Source organism: Melospiza melodia, chromosome 1, assembly GCF_035770615.1.
Source record: "Melospiza melodia melodia isolate bMelMel2 chromosome 1, bMelMel2.pri, whole genome shotgun sequence".
In the NCBI taxonomy this organism is placed as follows: domain Eukaryota; kingdom Metazoa; phylum Chordata; class Aves; order Passeriformes; family Passerellidae; genus Melospiza; species Melospiza melodia.
This window is the reverse complement of record NC_086194.1, coordinates 16,817,224-16,839,153: the sequence shown is the minus strand read 5'-3', so window position 1 is coordinate 16,839,153 and position 21,930 is coordinate 16,817,224. Positions and strand designations below refer to the sequence as shown.

At 41.8% G+C, this 21,930-nt stretch overlaps 1 protein-coding gene across 3 annotated transcripts in view; it reads right to left on the bottom strand.

The window, feature by feature from the left end:
• The window catches only part of MKX (mohawk homeobox), a 49,985-nt gene that overhangs the window by 14,896 nt on the left and 13,159 nt on the right, over positions 1–21,930 (bottom strand). The window lies entirely within an intron of this gene.

The window sequence follows — 21,930 nt, the reverse complement described above, 5'->3', positions numbered from 1 at the left end:
CAACAGTTTGCCATATCAGACTTAAAACACACATATATATTTATGGTAAAGCCATATGGTATTTATGGTTAAATCAACTGAAATACTTCAAAAATATAAATTTTGCTTAATTTGGAAGCTCTATAAATCAAAACCAGCTCAGAAGGTTTATTAGCATTATAAATAATTGGTCTTTCTTCATGTTACCATACATAAAAACAAAAAACAAAACAACCCCTAAAAATTCTTCACCCAACAAGGTTTGCAATGGGAAACTGAGCTACAGATATGTGAATAAAAAAATTAGAAAATACCAGCATTCATAGAACAATTCCTTACACAGATGCAGTTGGAAATCACTGTGAACTTTTTGTTCAAGGAGCAATTAAATTAACTTTATCTCAGAGTAATTCACACTTATGGAATTTGTTAAGGTATCTTCCCTAATCTACTTAGATGTTTCCTAAGGGTAAGAAGGATCTGTAACAGTCATACATTTGTACAGATAGCCTTGCATTCTCACCTGCCTTTTAAGAATTAAGATCCTGAATTTCTACTTCTATAAAGAAAACAACGAGACATGAAGCCATGGCTCCAGACATAAAGAACATTTATAGTCTTTAGGAAATAACTGTGGTAAAAGAAAGTGAGATCCTTTGATCCCTCTAACACAGTTCAACCCTAGGCTCTGAGCTTTTGAACAGAGGATAAGAGGAGGACTCAGCAGCCATGCAAGCCAGGCAGCTACAACACAAAGTCTTTAAGCTCTGTGAACTGTTTCATGTTTTTTAATTAACTTGCTGCTATTATTAGTAGTACTTCTGTTTCCACTTTTATAACAAGAAAGGCTTTTTCTTTAATTTTGCAAGAACTTTTTATTTTTGCCCCTGAGCCAAAGCTTTCCCATAGAACAATTGCCTATACATCACAGTCTGTGAAGTTTATGGGGCTTTGCAAAGCAGACAGAGCAAATCCCATGTGTGGACAGTGCCTGAGTTCCTGCCCACTGTCCTCCTCCAACAAAGGACAAACAGACCTTGCATCACCAGCAAATGCTGTATTTGATAATATGGATTCATCAGGATGCACAAAATTCACCCTAGCTGGGTGGGACCCACATGTTACTTCAGACAAACAAACTAGAGAGGTGTTGGCAAAACCAGCCCCTCCAGCAGCCCTGGCAGTGGCTCACCCAGCTCTTAGGCAGGTCTTGGTGAGTGCTGGCGGACACCATCAACCCCAACTGAGGCTCCAGGTTCAGCAAATCTTTTAAAAATTCTCTCTGGATAGCACATCCCATCTCTCACTGGTCAGAGTGACCCCCACAAATGTTAGAAAGTCTCTTTTCCCAGCCTGGCACTTGAAGAAGGAGTCAGAGCTCTTCAGTTCTCTTTCTCAAGGTTGTTTATTGTTCCTTATCTGCCAAATTGTTTCTCCTGTCCAGCTGAGGTCTGTTCAGCACGACAGTCCAGGCACTCTCCCTGCCCCCGGGGTGGTGTTATGTCTTTATACTAAAAACTACATATACAATATTTACAATTACTTTCCAATACCTATCACCTACGTTAGACAGCGAGCTTCTACTCTAAAACAATCCAAAAGTGCCAACATCACAGCAGAAGATGGAGGCCAAGAAGAAGAAGGAGAAAGGCTGGACACTCCCACATTCCTCCATCTTGCCCCCTGAACCCCCATTCTAGAAACCCCAAAATCTACCTTGTGATAATTTCACCATTATTCTACCTAAACTGTTGTGGCTTGCTGATCTTCATATAAGGTTGGTAATTTGCTCCATGGGTCATAATCAAACCCACAGGTGTTTTGGGCTCTGTGCCAGGGTCTCTGAGCCCCCTGGCAGGGGTCCTGGCAATCCAGGACAGCCAGAGGAATTTCCTGGGTTCCCACAAGGTAGGAGCATCCTGAGAGCTGATGAAAGCAACCTGAGGGCTGCTGACCACCCACAGCCCCATCTGCAGCAACACCCACCCTTCCTCTCACACCTCCAACACAGCTGGCTGCCTCAGGCTGTTATAACACAAGGTGAGTTCTGCTCCTAAGCTGTGCAATTAGTGCTTGCCTTGCACCCTTCAAACACCCAGAGGCCCACTTTGGGGCTTAGATGACACCTGCCCCTTTCCTTTATTTTGTTTTTAATAAGACTCTTTAGCCTTTGTGGAGAAGCAGAGATTCCAGATTCCAGAATACAAACCAGGACACTGACACTGTGAATATCCACACCCTTAGACCCCAAGGAGGACCTGCCCAGAATAAACAACAAAGTGTCTAAAACCCTGGCATCAAGGACTTTTCCATATTATTTTGGTTAACATTAGGATGCCACATTGCTCAGATAGAGCAACACCCTCTGCTTTATTTGTGAAATCTGCATTTCAGTAGAGAGAACAAAACACAGGAATGTTCAGCCATAATCAGTGATTGCAATTCTCAATCAGAATTGCTTCTCAATTGTGTTGTCATCTTTTCTGTCACATCTGTCTTTTTCCACTTCCTCCCCATTTCCAACTGGATCCTCATTTTATTTTCTCTGCTATGATAAGGGAAGAGAAAACTGAAGCAGGAAGAGTTCTTTCAAAAAACATCCAGGACTACCTGTTGGGAAGGCACCTGGCTTGCCAAAGTCATACTGCAGCAATCATCAAATACGAGGAGCAGTGCACGTTCAGCTGCTGGCATTAAACCCTTGTTCTGTAAGAATTGGGTAGAAATTGGTAATTGCTGCCTGCCAAAGAGGCAGATTGGGAAGAATGACTTGTGAATATGAAGCACAAAGACATTGTTAAAGTTTCCCCTGGCCACAACTCTGTGCACATGTCCTACTCCTGAGTTTGGTATGTAAGCTGGTTTCTATACAGCATTTAAAATGGAAAAAAAAATCCCTTTGAAAGAAGCGCCTTGAAACACAGATATTGGCAATGGATGACACTCACTTGCTGTAATTACTGAAAGACAAATTTTTGATCAGGACTCCTATTTGAATTCTCTCCAAACCCTCTCTGAGCTCCAAATGCTGTGACCTTTAAAGTCAAGGGAGCAAAATGTTCTCTGTTTTAATGACTGGTACTGTAAAAGCAGAAAATCCACATTAAAACAAAGATTGAAATTGTACTGTTCGGCTATAAAATCAGACTAGTTTCTTTTTGGGTATCAGAGAAAAACAGGGTCTGTACAAAAAATTTAGAAGGATACTAAGCTTTAGAAAAATAGGCAAAAATTATAAAAAGGAGTCTTATGTTTTCAAGGATGATGAAAACAGTACCTAAATATGTAATGGCGTAAAATCTACTGCCTGAATTCTACATTTACTTGTATGGAACACAAAAAAGAGCATTTATGTTTCAAGCAAACAATAGAAAATTTTCTTTGATGATGACGTTTCAGATGAGTTTACAGCTCTAACTGTTGTTCCTGTTCTCATAGATACATGCAAGAAACACTTCTGTACAAAACATCCCTACTTTCCAAACGAAAGAAAGGATGCCCTCCTTTGGACAACCATACCCTTTTCATTTATTTGGACAAAAATATTAAAATTAACAGAACAAATTTTCAGTCAACACTTGTTAATTTGAAACACTAAAAATTCTCCCATATTGAAAGCAGATTGCTCTGAAAAAACATTCATTTTCAAGGTCATAACAGTGCTGGCAGAACTCAAAAAATTGTAGTCCAACTTGCTTGTGTTCAGCTGTGTTTACTTAGTCTCAATTTGACAAAAGTCTGCCTCTGATTATACATAGCAGTCATCTGCCCACAGATAAATAGATATTACACAAACACTTGGAGAGAATGACATTTGGCTACCATTATTTTTGGAATAATTTACCCTGCATCCTGAACTTAAAACACCAAAATGATTCATAATGGTTTCTGGACCCAAGTATTTCCATTTAATAAAAAAAATTACCTCTATGACCTTTGTGGACTTTATATTGTACATGTTGCTGGATAATAAAAAAAATTAAAAAAAAAAAAAAAGGCAATTTATTGTTAAATATTCTGGTTTCTTGGGAAAGGTGTCTTTACCCAGAATTCAGACCCAAGTCAGTGGCAAACCTGGTGTGCTCATTGCCTCAGCTCAGAGGCAGCAGGTGGCTCAGGGTGCTGCTGGGGAGGGGGCTCTGACTCTCTGACTCAGCCACAGGACATCCCACCCCATCAGCACCTGCCAGCCCAGGGGCCCTGCTCAGCCCTGCAGAACATGCACCTGCAGTGGGAGCCCACACTGGCAGAAACCACAACAGCACTGCCTGAGAGAGAAATGTGCTTTCTATTTCAAGTGCTCCCACCTCAAATGTAAACTTAATAGCTCTCTGCCTATTATTTGTAGGAGGGAAAATTAATACATACTGGATGCCAAAGTGAAATTTTGTGTTATCTGAGGGAAATAGTTGTTTCGTGACATCTATGGAATAACTTATATTTTAAAGGAGAACTGCAGTATTTCTCTGATGTGGATAGAAATTTTGTCCAGTTAAAGATACTACTCAGTCTAGGGTATTTTGTGTTATAAATTATCCATGAATAAGGCAAAATCTTATGAATAAATTATAGTCCCTACTCTCATTCCTTCCCTGATGCCTCTTCCTAATTCTCTCCCCTTCAAGTAATGCTCTGTCAGTTCCACAACCTCAACTACCCCAAACCATATTTTCCACATCACACACTAGCAGTATTGAGGGCAATTCAAAGTCCATGAGGTATACTGTTACTGCTGCACATTTAAAGTGGAAAATGGTTCCAGAGTGTGCTGATAGATGGAAGAATAAAGTCTGGACCCAACAGAGTCAGATTAGTTTCTGTAAAGTTAGCATGATTTCAAAAATATCTCTTCAATTAGAACACCAAAATTAAGAAAGTCCCTGATGCAATAGGAACCATATGTGTTTGATATAGCCAGCTTCTCTAACATAACATCTAAATACTCCGTTTAAAGAAAATTAAGAGGCTTGTTTACAAAGAACTAGTTTATGTGTTTACAAGACTAAGCTGAATATTTTTAGATGGAACAATTACATACAAGTCATTTCCCCTCATTTTCCCTTGTTTCATGAAGGAATATTACTACAAAGAAGGAATATTTTTTTCAATGTGGACAGCTGGAGGTACAGAAAACAGATTTCTGTCATGTGGAACAAATGCAGCAAATTCCTTCTTTACAGGGTGTTTCCTTACAGAGATTAAGTATTAGTGTTCATTACACTCATTCAGAAATGTGCTAATGACTGTGACCCAAAGAAGAGTTAATTCAGATGGAATCCAGGAAAATGAGGCAACACACAAACCTCATCAGCAGTCCAATCACATGACAAAATGCAAAGCATCTCCAAAGCCACTGCCTGCCAAAAAAAGAAAGGCTGCTGCAAGAAAAATACTTTCACAGCTTGATATCTGGGTCTTGTGACTGCTATCCAAACAAGGAGTAAAAGTGGTACTATATAATGTGGCAGGGTAAACAGAACCACCCACTCACCATCACCAACCATGTTTTTATTTCAGATACATTCTGTTTCTTTAAAAAATGATGGGGGAAAAGGAAACAAAACCTTTTGTTGAACTTGAAAATTATACGTGTAATTATCAGATCTGGCATGACATATTTTAGGTTCATATGTACCATGAACTGTATAGGAATGCATGTTTTGACATACAGGATCAAACAACCAGTCCATCCCAGGTGATGTCCTTTCTACTCTACTGACAGATGCTCGTCTCAGAGGAGCACAAAGACACTGCCCCAGCTAACCATGCATTAGGTTAAAAAGATTTTTCTCTTTAACTTACAGATGATGACTTGAAAAAATTTCAAAGAGAATATTTGATTTGAAAAAATTACAGAAGGCAGCAGACCTAAAAGAAGTTAAAACTTTCAGGAGCACTGGGCCAAGGAAGCCTCCACACTTGGCCAAATTGTCTCACAGTAGCCTGAAAACTACTTACAGTTTTCAAAACAGGTCTTGGTAGAATCCGCCAAAGTCTGGGTTGGGTATGATTAAGCCAAAGTATGAGAAGTATTCTATACTTTTGTGTCCAGCTTAGTCAGGGATTGCAGATGCACCAAGAGACTGGGAAATTAATAACCACACACCTCACACAGATGCCTCCATCACTGCCACCACTGCCACTAACACTGGAGCATTTCCCAGTCCCAGACTAAACTGTGTTTTTGCCCTAAGTTATGGAGCAACAGTTTGGATTAATTTGCTTTGTATCCTAAGCAAGGTCGTACCCTTTCCTGGAAGTGCATTTCTTCTTAGCCTGTGTAACATGGAAAGAAATGCCAAGACACCACAACTGCACTCAAAGGTTCCTTCCAAGAAGAGTGGCAGTGTCTTGAATGCTTATCTACCCTCATTTCTCAAACACATTGAAAATGAAAATATCAAACTTCTAATTTTTGACTTAAAAATGCAGATATCTCCTTCCCTTCTCTAATTTATTCTAGAATCCTTTCCTGTTACACTCCAGATTCCTACCATTATTTCCATAACTGCTTCCTCAGTATTTTATCTTCTTGCCTTCATCCCTTTGATCCCTTTTCTTTCCTTTTTCTTTTTGTTCTTGTCCTTAATCTCACATTCCCCTTTCTGCGTCCTCTCCCAACACTATCTTCTCTTTACAATCTTCCAAAACTTTCTGCTCTTTATTTTCCTATCTGTATTTATTTCCTAGCTCTGAGTTTTCTTTTTCCCTTAATTCCCTATCCTTTCTTCTATCTTTTCCCTCCTAGAGCTAAAATGATACTCCAGCCGTGACCTACCTGAAAAGAGAGTTACATCTTTTAAGTCCATTGTCAAGACTAAAGGGATGGAAAATATCTCAAAAAGAGCTAAACGACTATTCCAGTCACTGTCCTGGACAAACAAGTGTAACTCCCATCAACAGCTGGAGGAGTTCAGCACCTGAGTCAAGTTATTTCCCATTTGCCACCAGTGACTGTTTGGCGTGGGAGTCCTGCTATAGCAATCTGTCCTCACACTAGGGCACGGAGACAGACAGAATTTCATGCAGTGGCTGCAGGGTGTTGGTGATGAGAAAAACAACTCTGATAATGTAAGTCCTTTCTTCACTCTTAACTGAGAACAGAACCTAACTCAAGTGAAAACTGTTGAAACTTAAAAAGTAAGGAAGAGACCTGTATAAATATGGAGACAGCTATGCACCACTTCACCCCCGTATTCTGCTGGATCTCTAACAAAATACCAAAATATCACAAGAAAAATTCCTTGCATGGCATGCATTGTGTAATCAGTATCACTAGTAATGAAAGTCTTACTCTTGGCTTCAAATAAAGTGGTGTAACATCCTGTCAAAGGACAGAATTACCACACAAGCAATTAGGTCAAGAGGATAAAAAGACTAAGAAGCATTCGCTCCCTGAAATTCTTGAGATCTGCCCATTGAAGCAGTAATGTTTGCTTTTCAAGACAAAACAAGCTAACAGAAACATGCAGTAGAAATCATCTTTATGGCCAACACTGCAGACGAATTACTGGGGAACACTCTTGTTTTTCATGGTGAATAAATTGCCCCTGTAACACTCCCCAGTCGAAAGCCCAGTTGGTGCTGCCTGGACAAGCTGGAGCTGTCTTGTGCATGGCTCAATCCAAGTTGCACACTAGATCTTACAAAACTTTCTCTGTTTTCTTTGTCTCACTCTTTTTATATTGCTTCTGGTGGTTTTCTCTGTGTGTTTTTGTTGCTGCTTGCTTCCCACCCTTACCACTTTCCAACTGCTTGCTGGGCAGGCACAGCAATTCCATGTAAGGAACGCAGGAAAGAGAAGCATTCCTTGATTTTTCTGTGCGCAGTAACTTGCACGACATTTGATCATAGACAGAGATTAAGTCATTCATGAATAGGGCCCAAAGGGAGGAACAACTCAGAAAAACAACCCTCCTCACTGTTAGTGAAGCATCCAGGACTCCACAATCATTACTGCCACACTTACAGTTCATAGCCGATCTGGCAAAGCAAGGAATCCAACTGCAGGCTCTGTGGTTTAAATAAAATGTATCTACTGCAGCTTGGATCAATGTTTAAAAATGTTCCATGTTGGTTTAGTCCAAGGGCAAGCTTTTAAAATTAAAAGAAAACTTTGGCTTTAATTGCAGATTAAAAGTGAAAGTTGTTTAAAAAGAATGCATATTCTAAGAACAGTAATAGAAGTTATTTAAAATTTAAAACTCATTTTTCTCTCTCCCAGAGTGTGACAAGTCTCTCTGTAAATATTTAAAACACAACTTTCAAAGCTATTAATTTGTGGACAATATTTAGGGTGCTTCTGCCTTGCTGTTGTGAATCTTTGGCAGAGCTCAACTTTTTCCTACATTTATACTTTCAATGTAAAATAAGTGTCAGATTTTGATTCATGTTACAGTGGCCAAAAAATAACCACAACTGTAACTTGTACCTCCTTTTCTTCCCCTAAATTTTGTCACCACATATGTGTGATGCAGCAGATGTCACCACCCTGTACATAAATGCAAAGGGTTTATTCCAGAGCAGCTACAAGCAATGTGATCCCACAGTGGTTAGGTGCTACAATGGAGAAGCTGCTGCTCTTGGGATGATTTTTAGCAACAATTGCCCATCTGAAAATCATTAGTGCATAGCAGTGGATTTTCCACATGTTCATATGCTGGACAAGCAGGTTGCCCTTGAAGTATGGTTCCCTGGGGGAAGAAGGAAAACCCAGCGAAAAGTATTCTATTGTCAGATCACGGTTTCACTAGAGCCAGACAAAAATATGGTCAAGCATTCACTGGGCTGCTCTGCTGGCAAAACGATAGGGTACCGAAATGGAGACAGCTAATGAGGAAGGCAAAGAATGAACCTCAGGAAGAAGACCTTAAAGCAGTCCAGATTTTTTTTTTTTCATTTAAAAATTCAAAAATAGGGGTAAACATGCGAATGTAATTACTTTCAGATTACTGACCTTTCTTTTTATAAGGTCAAAAAGGTTTAGAAAGGGTAGTATTTTCCAATAAAATATGTCATCTTTTAATTCAGCTGTGTTTGAAGCACCAATAAGAAAGCATTGAAAGAGCCTAAATTTAAAAGTGTAGGATTCTAACTAGGCTGTATTTGTTACTTAATGCCCCATTAATCGATAATTTGGCTTGAAGAAAGAAAAAAAAGTTGGCAAAAGGGAATGGAATTCTTTAGCTCCTTGTTTTACTTAAGAAAAATTCCCAATGGGCTTCACTTAAACAAAGAACTTTAGTTTTCCACTGGAAAGACAAAAAGAAAATCTTGGTCTAGCATGTCCTGCCACATGCTTTAACTACACAGTAAAAGAGTATGTACTTGGATCCCAGGCACATTTCAAAAGTGTAGTATTTATTAGCTGCTCTGTTGCCAAGTTCCACTATTATCATTTTATTATAACTAAGGTATATTTTTACTAACTAAATTATATTTAGGTTTTTAGTTTAAGCATTTGAAGGTCTCGGAGTGTCACGTACAGACGACATCCAATATATCAAAGGCCTTTGTTGATTTTCTCCCTCCTCTCCTCTCCAAACAGTTGCCCTGTATTTGTGAATTCGGTGTGTCTGATTTACCTAACCCATATTCCAGCTGGAAGGTGTGTGGGGGCCAGGGGAGCAATATCCAGAGCAATATCCTTGGATGGAGCAGAGCTCACCAAGGATGAAGCTGAGCCCCGTTAGTGGGTAACCCACATGTCCCTCACAGCCTGAGGGGCAGGACAAACCCATCTCTCCCAGCTACCTCCTTCACACACCTTGCTCCAACACTTCCCTCTCACCCTTTGGCCAGCTCACCCAGACCTGGCTTTTTTCTGAGACCTCCTGTTCCCAGCTGGGCCGGGGGCTGGAGGTGCTGCACGGTGGGACACGAGCTCCCCATGGGCAACCATGGGCAGGAGCCAGTGGCTCGTGGGGAGTTTGCCTCAGAAGACCTGTCTCCTGTACCTTCTGTAAAAGGATTTTTGGTCCTGTGGGGAGTGTGGAGCCACTGTCTGGAGCCTGTCCAGACGTGATGGGAAGATGATGCAGCCATGAGGCAGGAGAGGGTTTGGTGGGCTCACACCAGGCTGAGTGCTGCCACTGCTCTGGACAGGGAAGGAGTGTTTCTGAGCAGCCATAAAGCCCACAGACAGGTATCAGAGCTCCCCAAACCTCAGCAAATGCAGTAGCACCACAGCACTGAATACAGCCTTTATTTTTCCTACTTTGTGCAAGGAATGAAGGATAAGGAGTACCCAAATATGAGCACTTACATTCTCTGAGGCTCACAGTCTTTGATCTGTGAGCAAAGATCCCACTGAAATCAGCAGGAGTTCACAAAATGAAGTTTGGAAAGCTCTGTGAACACATGAACATTGTGTGTCAACATCATGTAGCACGCTTTGGGGCCAAAACACTCAAAACCCAGACCAGATCCTGGCAAATTGGATTTCTGCACTTCCAATCACTTCCAAAGGGTTGGTTTTAAAACATATCTGAGTGCCTGTCCCTCAATAATCAGGTGAAGATAAAGGCCCTTTGAGTTGGGTATAGAGATAATTATCAACCCCTTCTGAAATAAGAGGGAAGAGAATCAGGTGTGTCAATCTGTGATTTGAATGAGGTATAGAAGAATGAAAAATATTAAGGACATTTACCCTGTATAGATTTACAGCAAATGCAATAAACACAAATTAATGCTTATGTGCACAAGTAGCAAGGAGAAATTATCAATCACAGTCTCATTGGACAAGATGTGAAAACAGCAGCAGAAAGGCTGGGACAAAATGCTAAAAGGAAAACAGGCTTATAAAGACACCTGCCATTTTTGTTCATTTAAATATTTAAACAAGTATTTCTTCACATCAGTTTAGACAGCAAAAACAAGCCTTTCCATGAAAGAAAGGATTAATGGGATCAATACCTGTAGGTCAACCTTGTCACCTCTGCTGGCTTTCGTGAAAAGGGTTTTCAGATTTGCAGGGGCAATCTGGAGTAAGCAACTCAGCAAGGTATGGGATTTGAAAGCAAGATATGTCACTGTTTGTAGACAATACTGTTGGGAGCCTCTTTTCCTCTCTCTTTGCAAAATTCACTGCCATGGTAAACTTCTGCCCAGCTCTGAGCTGAAGGTACAAGCACAGCAAAACAGCAAGAGAAATTGTAACAGAGCACTAAGGAAATGCATGTGCATCTGTGTGTATGTGTATATATGAAACATTGTACATCTTACAAACACCACTACAATCTCAAGCGCTGGCCAGAGCAGGACAGCTTTTTTGGTTTCTCTTCGCTTCAGAAAGTGTCACTAAACACCCAGCACTGCTGAGATTCAACAAGTAGGAGGCCCAGAACTATTGTGATTATGGCACTGCAGACAGAGAGGGGCTCCAGGCTTCACCCTGCAGCCCTGCTCCCCCAGCTGACATAAATTTCACAGGCTGCACATGGCTCCCTCTGACACTGCTGGCACAAACAGTGCTGCAGACACCCAGAGCTTCCCCTGACAGAGGGACAAAGGCTGCTGTCTTCTGGAGGAAGCTCCTGTTTCAAGATGATCCCAGAGAAATTATTTGATGCAAAAGTCAACAACTACACCAGCTAAAAAGCATGAAAGGGAGAAAAGCAGGACAATGATTTTAGTGTGTCTGTGTAGAGGATAATCCACCCCCATAGTGCAAAGCTGCCATAAATAGTCAGGAGCAGACCATTGGATTTGCACACCAGACCCAGAACCTGCACCCTGAGCAGCCACCAGTCCAGACTCTGTATGATCCATCCCACAATGGGACAAAGCCAGATCCTGCTCCTTGGGGTAGGAAGAGCAATTAGACAAACAGGGACCTGGGACCAAAGTCTCCCTGAAGGGAAGGGCCAAGACGAATTCTCCAGCACACCAAGAGCTCATTAAAACTGCCCGCAGTGTCTGGCCCACAAAGCTCATCCAGGGCAAGGAGCGCAGCCCCGCCGCTGTTTTGCAATGCATTACAAAATACCTTGGCTAGCAGAAAGAATTTGAGGCAATTTGCTCCTGAAGAGCCAGGTCGTGAAGAGCCTTCATTTTTCCAGAAAAAAAAAAAAAAAAAAAAGTATTTAAGTTGACAAATAGTAACAGAGAGAAAAAAAAACACCCTGACAAAGTAAGGGGAGATGGAGAAGCCGACAAGGTTTAACTTGATCTTGGAGGGTGTAAATCTGTCAATACCCACAAATGACCACAAGGCCACATGCCAGTTTTCACTCCGAGATACCGTAACTAAGACATTTGGCTGGTACCTCACATTGGAAAGAAAGTTTTTACATTTAGAAATGTAAAACATTGTAACATTTAAGGAATTTTGGCTACAGCCCACTAGCCAGCCTTCCCCCAGCCTCAGCTAGGGGATTATTTTGAATGTTGCTTTGCTTTTTGTGCATCTGTTGCCTAAATCAATGTGGAGGCATGAGGGAGGGACTGAAAATTGGCTCTAGAAAAAGTGGTATATTTTAGTGTCATAACTGAGAGTCTTGGCAATCCCTTTTAACTTGAAATGTCAGTGCCATACCAAATGATCTGGTCATCCTAACCTCAATTTCTGGCCATCAGTGAAAGAACAGAGATAGAGTCTCTGACATCGGCTTTCAAGGCCACAGTGAAAAATTAAGGAAAACAGATTTCATGCCTCATTGGAATTTTGCTTTACCTATTTTTGTGTTTCTTTACAGCTATTCCAGCTTCAAATGTTTATCTGATCTCTTTCTGTTTGAACAGTTTTTCACTTTTCCAGATTTTCTACAATGTAATTTACCTCTCCAAATCTCTTCCCTGCTTTAAAAAACTCCTGGTCCTTTTTTTTTTAGCTCATATAAAACTCATTTATACAAGCCTTTTGCATGCTTTTGCTGTTAGGACATATTTCTCCTTTAGCAGATTCAAAGTGGTGATTCAATGCCAATTTAATGCCATAAAGCATAAAAGACCTCAACAGGTCTTAGTAATCACTGGTAATTTCCACATCTGTCTCTTTATCTCATACCCAAATTTTTAAGTCTATAGTGAAATGGATTTAATATCACTGAATCCAACTCTGGTTTTCTGAATAATTAGAAATTAAACTCTACAGATGAACACTAGATGAGGATTTGCAGAACACGTGTTTTTAAATGCACTCCCCTTTCTCCTTCAGGCTGATAAAACTCTCATTTGCAAACAATACCTACAGGTTTCTGACATTTTCTGAATTGTTCTGTACAAAATTACCCACAGCCCAGCATTATTCCATGCAGATATCACTTCAGTCCAGTTCTCAAATTGTGTCAAAACCCTCCCAAAATCTTCTCTGTGAGTACACATGGAATATCAGAAATCTGGTCTCACTAAACTGCTTTCATCATTATGTTTCTGTTATTCACATTACGGACAAATGACCAAAAAATTTCAGTTAAACACATATAGGAGGGTTGTTGTTTTTTTTTTCAAATTACAGAATTACTTTTAAAACCCACAAACCTGCAAAGGGAAATAGGATTTGCTAGATCAGATAAGATCACTAGTTTATATCGTCAGGCATGTTCACTGTGTAGCTTCTTAGAAAAGAAAATTAAAATGGGAGGAAGCAATGGTGAATAAAACTAATTTTGCAGTTCAATACTGCATCCATTTTTACAGTATTTTAAGAAAAATTTTAAAAAATCTCATCCAAAAGAAAAAAATCCAAGAAAAAAAAAAGTCTTCTTATTTCCCTAATTTTTTCTATTACAATCAATAGATAAATTTTACCATTTACTCCAGCACAAATACAATTTCTTAACCTACTTGAGAATCATCAAACACTGCTTTGGTGCACGAGACTGGAGAGTTTCAATTGTTTGCCACTCATATAAAAATCTTGCCATGGTAAGGAAAATGCATGTGTTTGTGCATGTAAGCAAACACAGAGAGACCCAAACCATTTTCTTTATTTACAGCTATATGACTGAATACAAACAAGCTGGTTTTTCACTAGTTTCACCACAGGCATAAAATATTTCAGACTCCAGGACTACTGAGAAGCTCACAGTTTTTTTCACCAGTCATCATGCTCCAAATTTACAAGCCTAACTCAGATGGTTATTACTGGGATGTACCTGCTTAAATCCCTTCCACAGATGGGAGAGTGAACACTGTTCATGCCAAGTTTCAGTCTGGATTGAATTTTTACAGCTGGGTCATAAATTTGCAGATTAAAAGGGTTCTAATGGAAACACAGGTACAACCTTAACTACAGCAACACGAACAGCAGCAAGGTAACCAACACTGCACGAGGGACAGTCTGCACTACGAGCAGAATCCACCAGGATTTACCCAAAGTCACATTATTTCTCCCCAGCAGCGGCGGAAGGAGGCTGGGACATGCAGAAAACTCATGCCAGGTGTGAAGTTTCAATTCAGATGTTTTTCCAGAGAGAAGTGAAACTTTTATGGGCTTGCCATTCCTTTAAGTTTACTGCCCCAGCCAGAATGTGAAAAGTCCAGCCCTTTTTTCCCCTTCTGCTCCTCCCCTGTCTCGCCTGTGCCTGCCTTGTCTGCAGCCTGTCCCCTCCTGGTCACACTTCCTTGCACTGCACACAGATTAATATGTTAGTAAGGCAGTGGTTACTCATGGTGGAAATTATAGATTTCAAATGTAAAAGTGATCCACTGGGCAATAAAGAGGTTTGTCCCTGTCATTTCTCTTTCTTCATGCAGGTGCCATGAGCAGGTGTCTTGGTGCAGGAGCAGAGTCAGCTGCACTGCCACAAGAGCCCTGAGGAGCAGAACAGGCACATTTCAGGCTTGGAGCCAGCACAAGTCCTGCTCACAACCCCGTGATGTGCCTCCAGCCATGGCTTTGTCTGCTCAGAGGGGCTACCCCATCACTGATACAAAGTTGTGTGTGATTTCTGAGCCACTTCTGATGAGGTGACAGCACACATCTCTGTGTTTTATTCCTCTGTTTTGCTATTCCAAGTATAAAATCATGCCATATTTTTAAAGATCATTGGCATACATCTCCCCTTTGGCAAAACCAGCTGATACTCACTCACATTTTGCTGCTGGATTTCCTGGGTAAGGGGCAGAGCAGACACACTGTCCTTAGTGCCTTCACAAGCATTCTGGGGGACAGCAGCAGTGCCAGGGCCCCTCTGCATGCACACCAAGGCAGAGTGAGGCTATGGAGACATCCCTGGGATGCAAACCACTGCTCCTGCCTGGTGCTGCCCTGCTCGGCCCCTGCCCCTTGCACCAGGGCTGCAGCACCCAGGGCTTTCTGCTGCTCTGCTGCAGCTGGGGCATGGCTCATTTATCTCGTCTCATTGTCTCCCCTGAGCCCCACTCTGCCCTCCTCTCTGAGCAGTGTTTCTTTCTGCAGCAGTGGCTGCAGCTGGCTGATGTTTGCAAGGCTGAGGGACCCCTGAATCAGGGCAGAACATGGCAAGGCAGCACGAGAGCCCGGCGTGTCTGCTGCAAGAGATCTGCACGCAAATTTGGCTACTGGGGAAAATCCTGCTCAGGCAGTGGAAGGAGAGAAGGAATCACATCCATTTCACTAAATGAGTTTTCCCAAGCTGTAGTTTCACACACTCTTTAAATATCCCTAAATTAACTGCTAATTTTCTAACTAATTTCCCTATTATATTCATTACTAACCATGCAGTCTAGAGCTAAAACTGGAAAAAAGTCTGATTTATGACTATGTGCTTTTCCATGCACATAATTTCCTGAAACATTCACATTTTGGCTGGCCCCGGGCTTTAAAACCAAGCATAATTCTGAAGACATTCGGAACAATGGGAAAATGGGGATAAATATTTTTTTCTCTTTGAAAACACCTTCATTAAATGAGTGCAGCCTAAGGCTTGCCAGAGAACAGCCCTTCCTGAGGTCTGGAGCATTGACTAAGTCTAAAGACGAGCATTAAAATAGAATAAAATATAGTTGTTAGAAATTTGTGACAGTACCACACATTTTTCCTGCCATGTCTGAGAGAGGTCTTGGGCAAGCACAGGGATCTGATGCTTTTTGGCCACTGCTGTGAATATTTGCATTGGGAAAATTTTAATGGTCTCGGAGAAACAAAGGCGGGCTTGCTGCACCAGCACAGGCAGCAACAGCCTGTGGCTATGGAAACATGGCTGCTGCCCTGATTTTTTTGGTGCCTTCTCTGATTTTTTGGTCAAATGTTGTAATCTTTTCCATTTCAAATCATTCATGCAGGAACATCCCATTCCCTACAATGATAAAGCTGTCAGGAGTCCTGACACGTGCTGCTCTGAGGCAAGCTGATTTGAAGAAAATCCTCTGCAGCCAATAAGTGGCTCAAGACAGTTTTTACTGAAGCATGTGGAAAATTTGCCATGACATCAAGAGAAGCAAAACCAGAAGATGTGCCTACAGTCCACCTCTGCTCTGTGGGGTCCCCACAGCAATTATACCTGAGTTATAGAACAGGCACAAATATGCTGCTCTTTGAAGCACACCTTATCTGCATAGAGGTGGGAATCTTTAATATTTTGGCTTTAAACAGGAAAAAAAGCCTTAAAAATTCATAACCTTTTGCATCTGAAAACAAACAGATAAACCAAGAATGCACAGTTTTTGCATTTACACCTGTGAGAAAACAAATACTCTCATTTCCAATGAAAGAATGGAGCGAAGTGGCACAGGAAAACTGCACTGCCCGAGTGCTGCTTCCCCTCTCAGCAGGGCTGGCTCCAGGCAAAGCTCTCCCTTGCTGGCTGGCAGTCCCTGGGTGCCCAGGCCTTTGGGACAGTGCTCTGCCCCAGCTGTTGCTGTTCCCAGCCCACCCAGTGCTCTCTTCCTCCATTCTCCTACTTGAGAGAGGTTGGAACTGCTACCTTCCCACAGAAAAGATTCAGTTTTGATGAAGCACTGTTTTTTGGGGTCATGTGGAGAAAATCCTGACCCATTCCCCTTGCAGCTCAAATACTGAGAAATCAAGAAACTAAAGAGAACTTAAAAACCAGCTTATTTGATTGTTGGTGTTTGAACTGAAAGAAATGCAATGAGTGAACCAAACTAGCAGGGAATGGGTGGGATCTTTAAAGCTCTTAGGTTTGGGCTATCACATCTGGTATATTAAACCTGACGCTTCCCGTGCAGTAAAGCCATTTCCTTTTATTCTTTCTTTAGAAAAAACAACAGAACAGTAAATTAAACACAATCTTCTCCTCAATTCTCAATTCCATGCTATTTTAGTAGACGAATCAGGTCATGTAATAATAAAATTCCTGCAGAAATTCGATCTTAAATTGTAACCTTCAAATTGCAGTTATGCTGCTGTGTGCATTTAATACTATACTTGACATTCACCTTTTACATTTCACTTCTGGATGACATTAGGATCTGCAAAAAAGACCTCCTTCAGCTTTCCCAGGTTGCCATTTATTTCAACGTATCCCCAAAGTTTCCAGCACCGTTTAGATCCAACTTGCAAAAGTCACTGCTGTGAGCAGTTTTTGTACGTCCCTTGAGTTGTTTCTGAAAACAGGTTCCATTGTGTTCATATTATGCTTTCAAATTTTATGGCTTATTTTTAAATTACATGCTAATTTCTAAAAATGTTAAATTGCGAAGAGAAGTTGGCAAGGACCACACAAAATCACAGCACTGTTCTGCAGTTCGTGTCTCTCTACAGTAGTTCTGTGCATGGCTACACCCTTACACTCAAGTGCTCTGTAGGAATGTGGCCCTGATCCTGCAGAGTGATGAGGGTCTCATCAGAGGTGCTCAGTGTGCTGCAATAAATGACCAGGATAGTGCTTTATAAATCACCAACTTTGCAGGATCCAAAGGAAAGAAAGAAAGGAAGGCGAGAGGAAACAAAAAGTCAGTAGTAATGAAAACATCAGAAACAGAGCGCACTCCTGAGTATAAATGTCTAAAAATAGAGATCAAACATCTTCAAAAATCGGCCAGTCATTCAAGCGCTTGTTTAAAACCACCCTCTTTTCCAGCCCTGCAAGTCTTGAGCTTCCTCACTGTTTTTATTTGTTCTGGCTTCTCTACTGTGCTAAGTAACATATAAAGTGAAATCAATGAAAAATCTGCCTACAGAAAAAGGACTCCCTGTCCTGCCATTTCATCTCTTTTTCTCGTTTTAATTTTTCCTTTCCTTCACTAGACAACAATATCCCAGAAAACTGGGAGTTTTCATTTCCTTGTGCTACAACGATGCAGAACATTTTGTTTCTGCAGGTGACTGACAAGAGGGCACTCAGGGAGCACTGCAGCTTGATTACAGAGAAGTCAGCATTTTAGTGATCCGTAAACCAAAGACTGACATTGCCTCTTTAGATTAATATTCAGCTTCACTACAAACATTAGATCTTTTCCTTGTAGATTTCTGGAGTGCTTGTTGCAGTCAAGACTGTTATTTCTGCATGCATTTGTAAAACAAATAGGGGTAGACAAGTCTGCTTTCACTTATTCCTGTCACACAGAGAACCCGCTGTGAGTGACTGCATGCCAAGCAGTTAGTGAAAAGCAGTTCTCCAACACAGCTTTTTCACTAAACAAAAACACTGAACCGAGCCTTTCAGTCATCAGCTTAAGATGCATATTTGACCAATTATCTATACTTATATATTATACTTGCACCAGGATTGATCTGAACTGAAATTTTCTGCTTTAAGTGAACACACTTGTGTATGTCCTGTTATATACATAGGAATATCAGCTTACAACAGACAGGCTTGGGAAGGCTGTGCCGTACCCGTGACAGCCGCTCTTCCCCAGGCTGCCAGCACTGTCCGCCCGTGCTGCCTCCTGCAGCAGCTCCAGCTCCCTGGGCATGGGGCAGGGCAGTGTGGGCACAGCACCCGCCAGGGCTCTGGGCATGGGGAAGGGCAGTGCATGGGGCAGGGCAGGGCATGGGGCACTGCACCCATCAGGGCTCCGGGCATGGGGCAGGGCAGTGTGGGCACTGCACCCATCAGGGCTCTGGGCATGGGGAAGGGCAGTGCATGGGGCAGGGCAGTGTGGGCACTGCACCCATCAGGGCTCTGGGCATGGGGCAGGGCAGGGCATGGGGCAGGGCAGTGTGGGCACAGCACCCGCCAGGGCTCTGGGCATGGGGCAGGGAATTGAGGGCACAGCACCCGCCAGGGCTCCGGGCATGGGGCAGGGCAGGGCATGGGGCAGGGCAGTGCGGGCACTGCACCCATCAGGGCTCTGGGCATGGGGCAGGGCAGGGCATGGGGCAGGGCAGTGTGGGCACAGCACCCGCCAGGGCTCTGGGCATGGGGCAGGGAATTGAGGGCACAGCACCCACCAGGGCTCTGGGCATGGGGAAGGGCAGGGCAGTGCATGGGGCAGGGCAGTGCGGGCACTGCACCCGCCAGGGCTCCGGGCATGGGGCAGGGAATTGAGGGCACAGCACCCACCAGGGCTCTGCTCAGGGCTTGCTGCTCCTGCCCCAGCTCCCAAACTGCTGCCCATGAGCTCACGGTAATTGCACGGAGGTATAAACGAGGCTGCTCTGCCCACAGTCAGTTATACAGCCTGTCCTTGATCTTTATGTGGGATTTCCCAGTTGCATGAAGCCGGAGTAGCATATGGTCCCGTGTTTATAAGCATGTTAATGACTGAAATGGGAACCTCTACAACCCGTTTTCCTTATAAACTTTAAACTGCAATTTCTTGTTTTTGTTATTGGACGCTGCACGCATACGCCGCTAATTTGGTGCAGGCTGTTGGGACACGCGTGGCCACGCTGACCCCAGCACTGGGCACACAAAAAAACCAGCTCCAGACACACTGATGTACCTGAAATCACAGTCCAGCCCCTAATCAGAACCAGACAGGGCGAGGATGATTTCTTACTCCTGATCTGCTACAAAAAGTTGCCTTTCCAGGAAAGCACAATAGAGAATTAGTTTAAACTCCAGTGACTTCCCGTCCTTACAGGCACAATGACCTTGCCAAATATTTCTCAAAAATAAAACATCAATCAGTTTTCACTCTGTGCTTCTCGAAATGCTGCTTAACATGTCTTCATAAATTAAAATTTCTAGTAGGGACTTGACAATCCTGCAACAGCTCCTTTGTGTTAAAAATTAGCTGTTTGGCGCTACAAAAATTTGCAGTGTGGAACTTCTTGTAAGTGGCGACATCTCACTTCAAAACACACTTGCCACTTTCAGGAGGGTAAGAGTGGTAAAGTCAGCCATACCCATTATTTGCTTAACCCAAATGTATTACAGCTATTTTAGGGAAAACACAGATACAGATCTAGTACTGTACCACACTGGGAATTGCCAACCCAGGTATTCAAATTACAAAGAAAAAACATTTTAAAAGTATATAGTCCTTATTTATCTCTCCCTACTAACAATCATGTGGATAATTTCATCGATTTGAAGGTAATTTTCATAAATGAAAAATACCTTGTAAATATATGCTTTCTTCATGAAAAGTTTAATTCCTGTATGTGTAACATCAGAAAATCATTAATGGGACTGTAATCTTGTAAGTGAAAAAAGCCCATTTGTACCTGTATTTCCTGAATGTTCACACATATATAGCAACGATACAGTAAAAAAGTCATGTATATATATTTATCATATGCATATAATGTGTATATATATGATCTTTTTTTCTTTCTATATACTGCTTGTCTGCTTTCAAAGTGCAAAACCAATAAAACTATATCCTAAGAGCTGCTGGTCTGTTCTCAAAAAATGTGAAAATATGAAGGAAGATATTTAAGAACTGAATTAAATGCAATCTCAAGAGGAGTTCCAGGACTGTCACTCAGGAACTTTAAGGACAAGTATACTAGTTTTTAGTCATTCCAGCACAGCTGGTGAATTTACACAGTTACAGTGTGCCGCCCTCAGCCTTCACATTAATGACCATATTTTTCAATGCAACTTGAAATTTGTCAAGAATAACTTAACCCAGTAGCAAATTTATTATAAATTTTAGAAAGTCATTGCATCCATTTTTAGATTATGGTATAAAGTACAGAAAAACAGAAGTTTACATATCTGAGCTTCTGCATCTGCTCTTGAGTAATTTTTCACTTAAAAATAAAGCTTGGCAGACAATATACTCATAATGCAGACCAAATGCATTTGGTATGTTCAGAAAAAAAAATTAAGCAGAGAGAGTTTATTTTGAAACTTATTAACTGAGCATGCACTACTCTTTCTCTCCATGAGATCCCATTTCTCTACAGGGTCCCCTCTCATTCTCTGGTCATTCCCAACAGCCTGCACACACAAACATCCTCCTAATCCCCACCTACACAACTCAGCCTTGTGGCCCCTCCATATGAACAATCCCCCCACCAGGAAATGTGCCAGAAAAGAGAGAGCAAAGGCTGCAAATTGGAGAAGTTGCAAAGGCACCTGAACCTGCTTGCCAAGGAAGCCAAGGGGAACCAAGTGCAAAATCTAAATCTGTATTAACTTTACTGCAAAATCCTCCAGTACTTTTCAGCAATATCCATCCCTAAAGTGATGCTTCCCCCAAGGTGGTCCCTGGCAGAATAACCTGCCAAGAAAGGCCCAGGACAACACAAGGGGCTGCTGCAATGAGTCAAAATCCTGAGACACTGGTGGAGACCTTCAGAGACTGGGGTGCAAAACTTCGTATTTTTCAAAATTAATTTTTTTTTTTTACCTTATGTCCCAAAGAAATACAGAAGTTTCACAAGAGGAGCCTTCCAGCACCCCCTGACTCACAGGAATTTAAGCAAGTCCTGATCTTGCCCTGACTTAGAACAATTTATTGGCATGAACCAGGCAGTCCCATGTGCCTTGCTCTGACTGGTAATACAGTGGATGACATTACATCATGCTTGTATGTTTTTATTGGTAAAATTAAAATAATAAACTATGTGTAACCCTTCAAAAAAAAGGAAGACAAGGTATTTAATGGCCAAGTCTGTGGCCCCTTAGCTCTGGAGAGTGATGCAGAAATGAGCCTTCACTAATG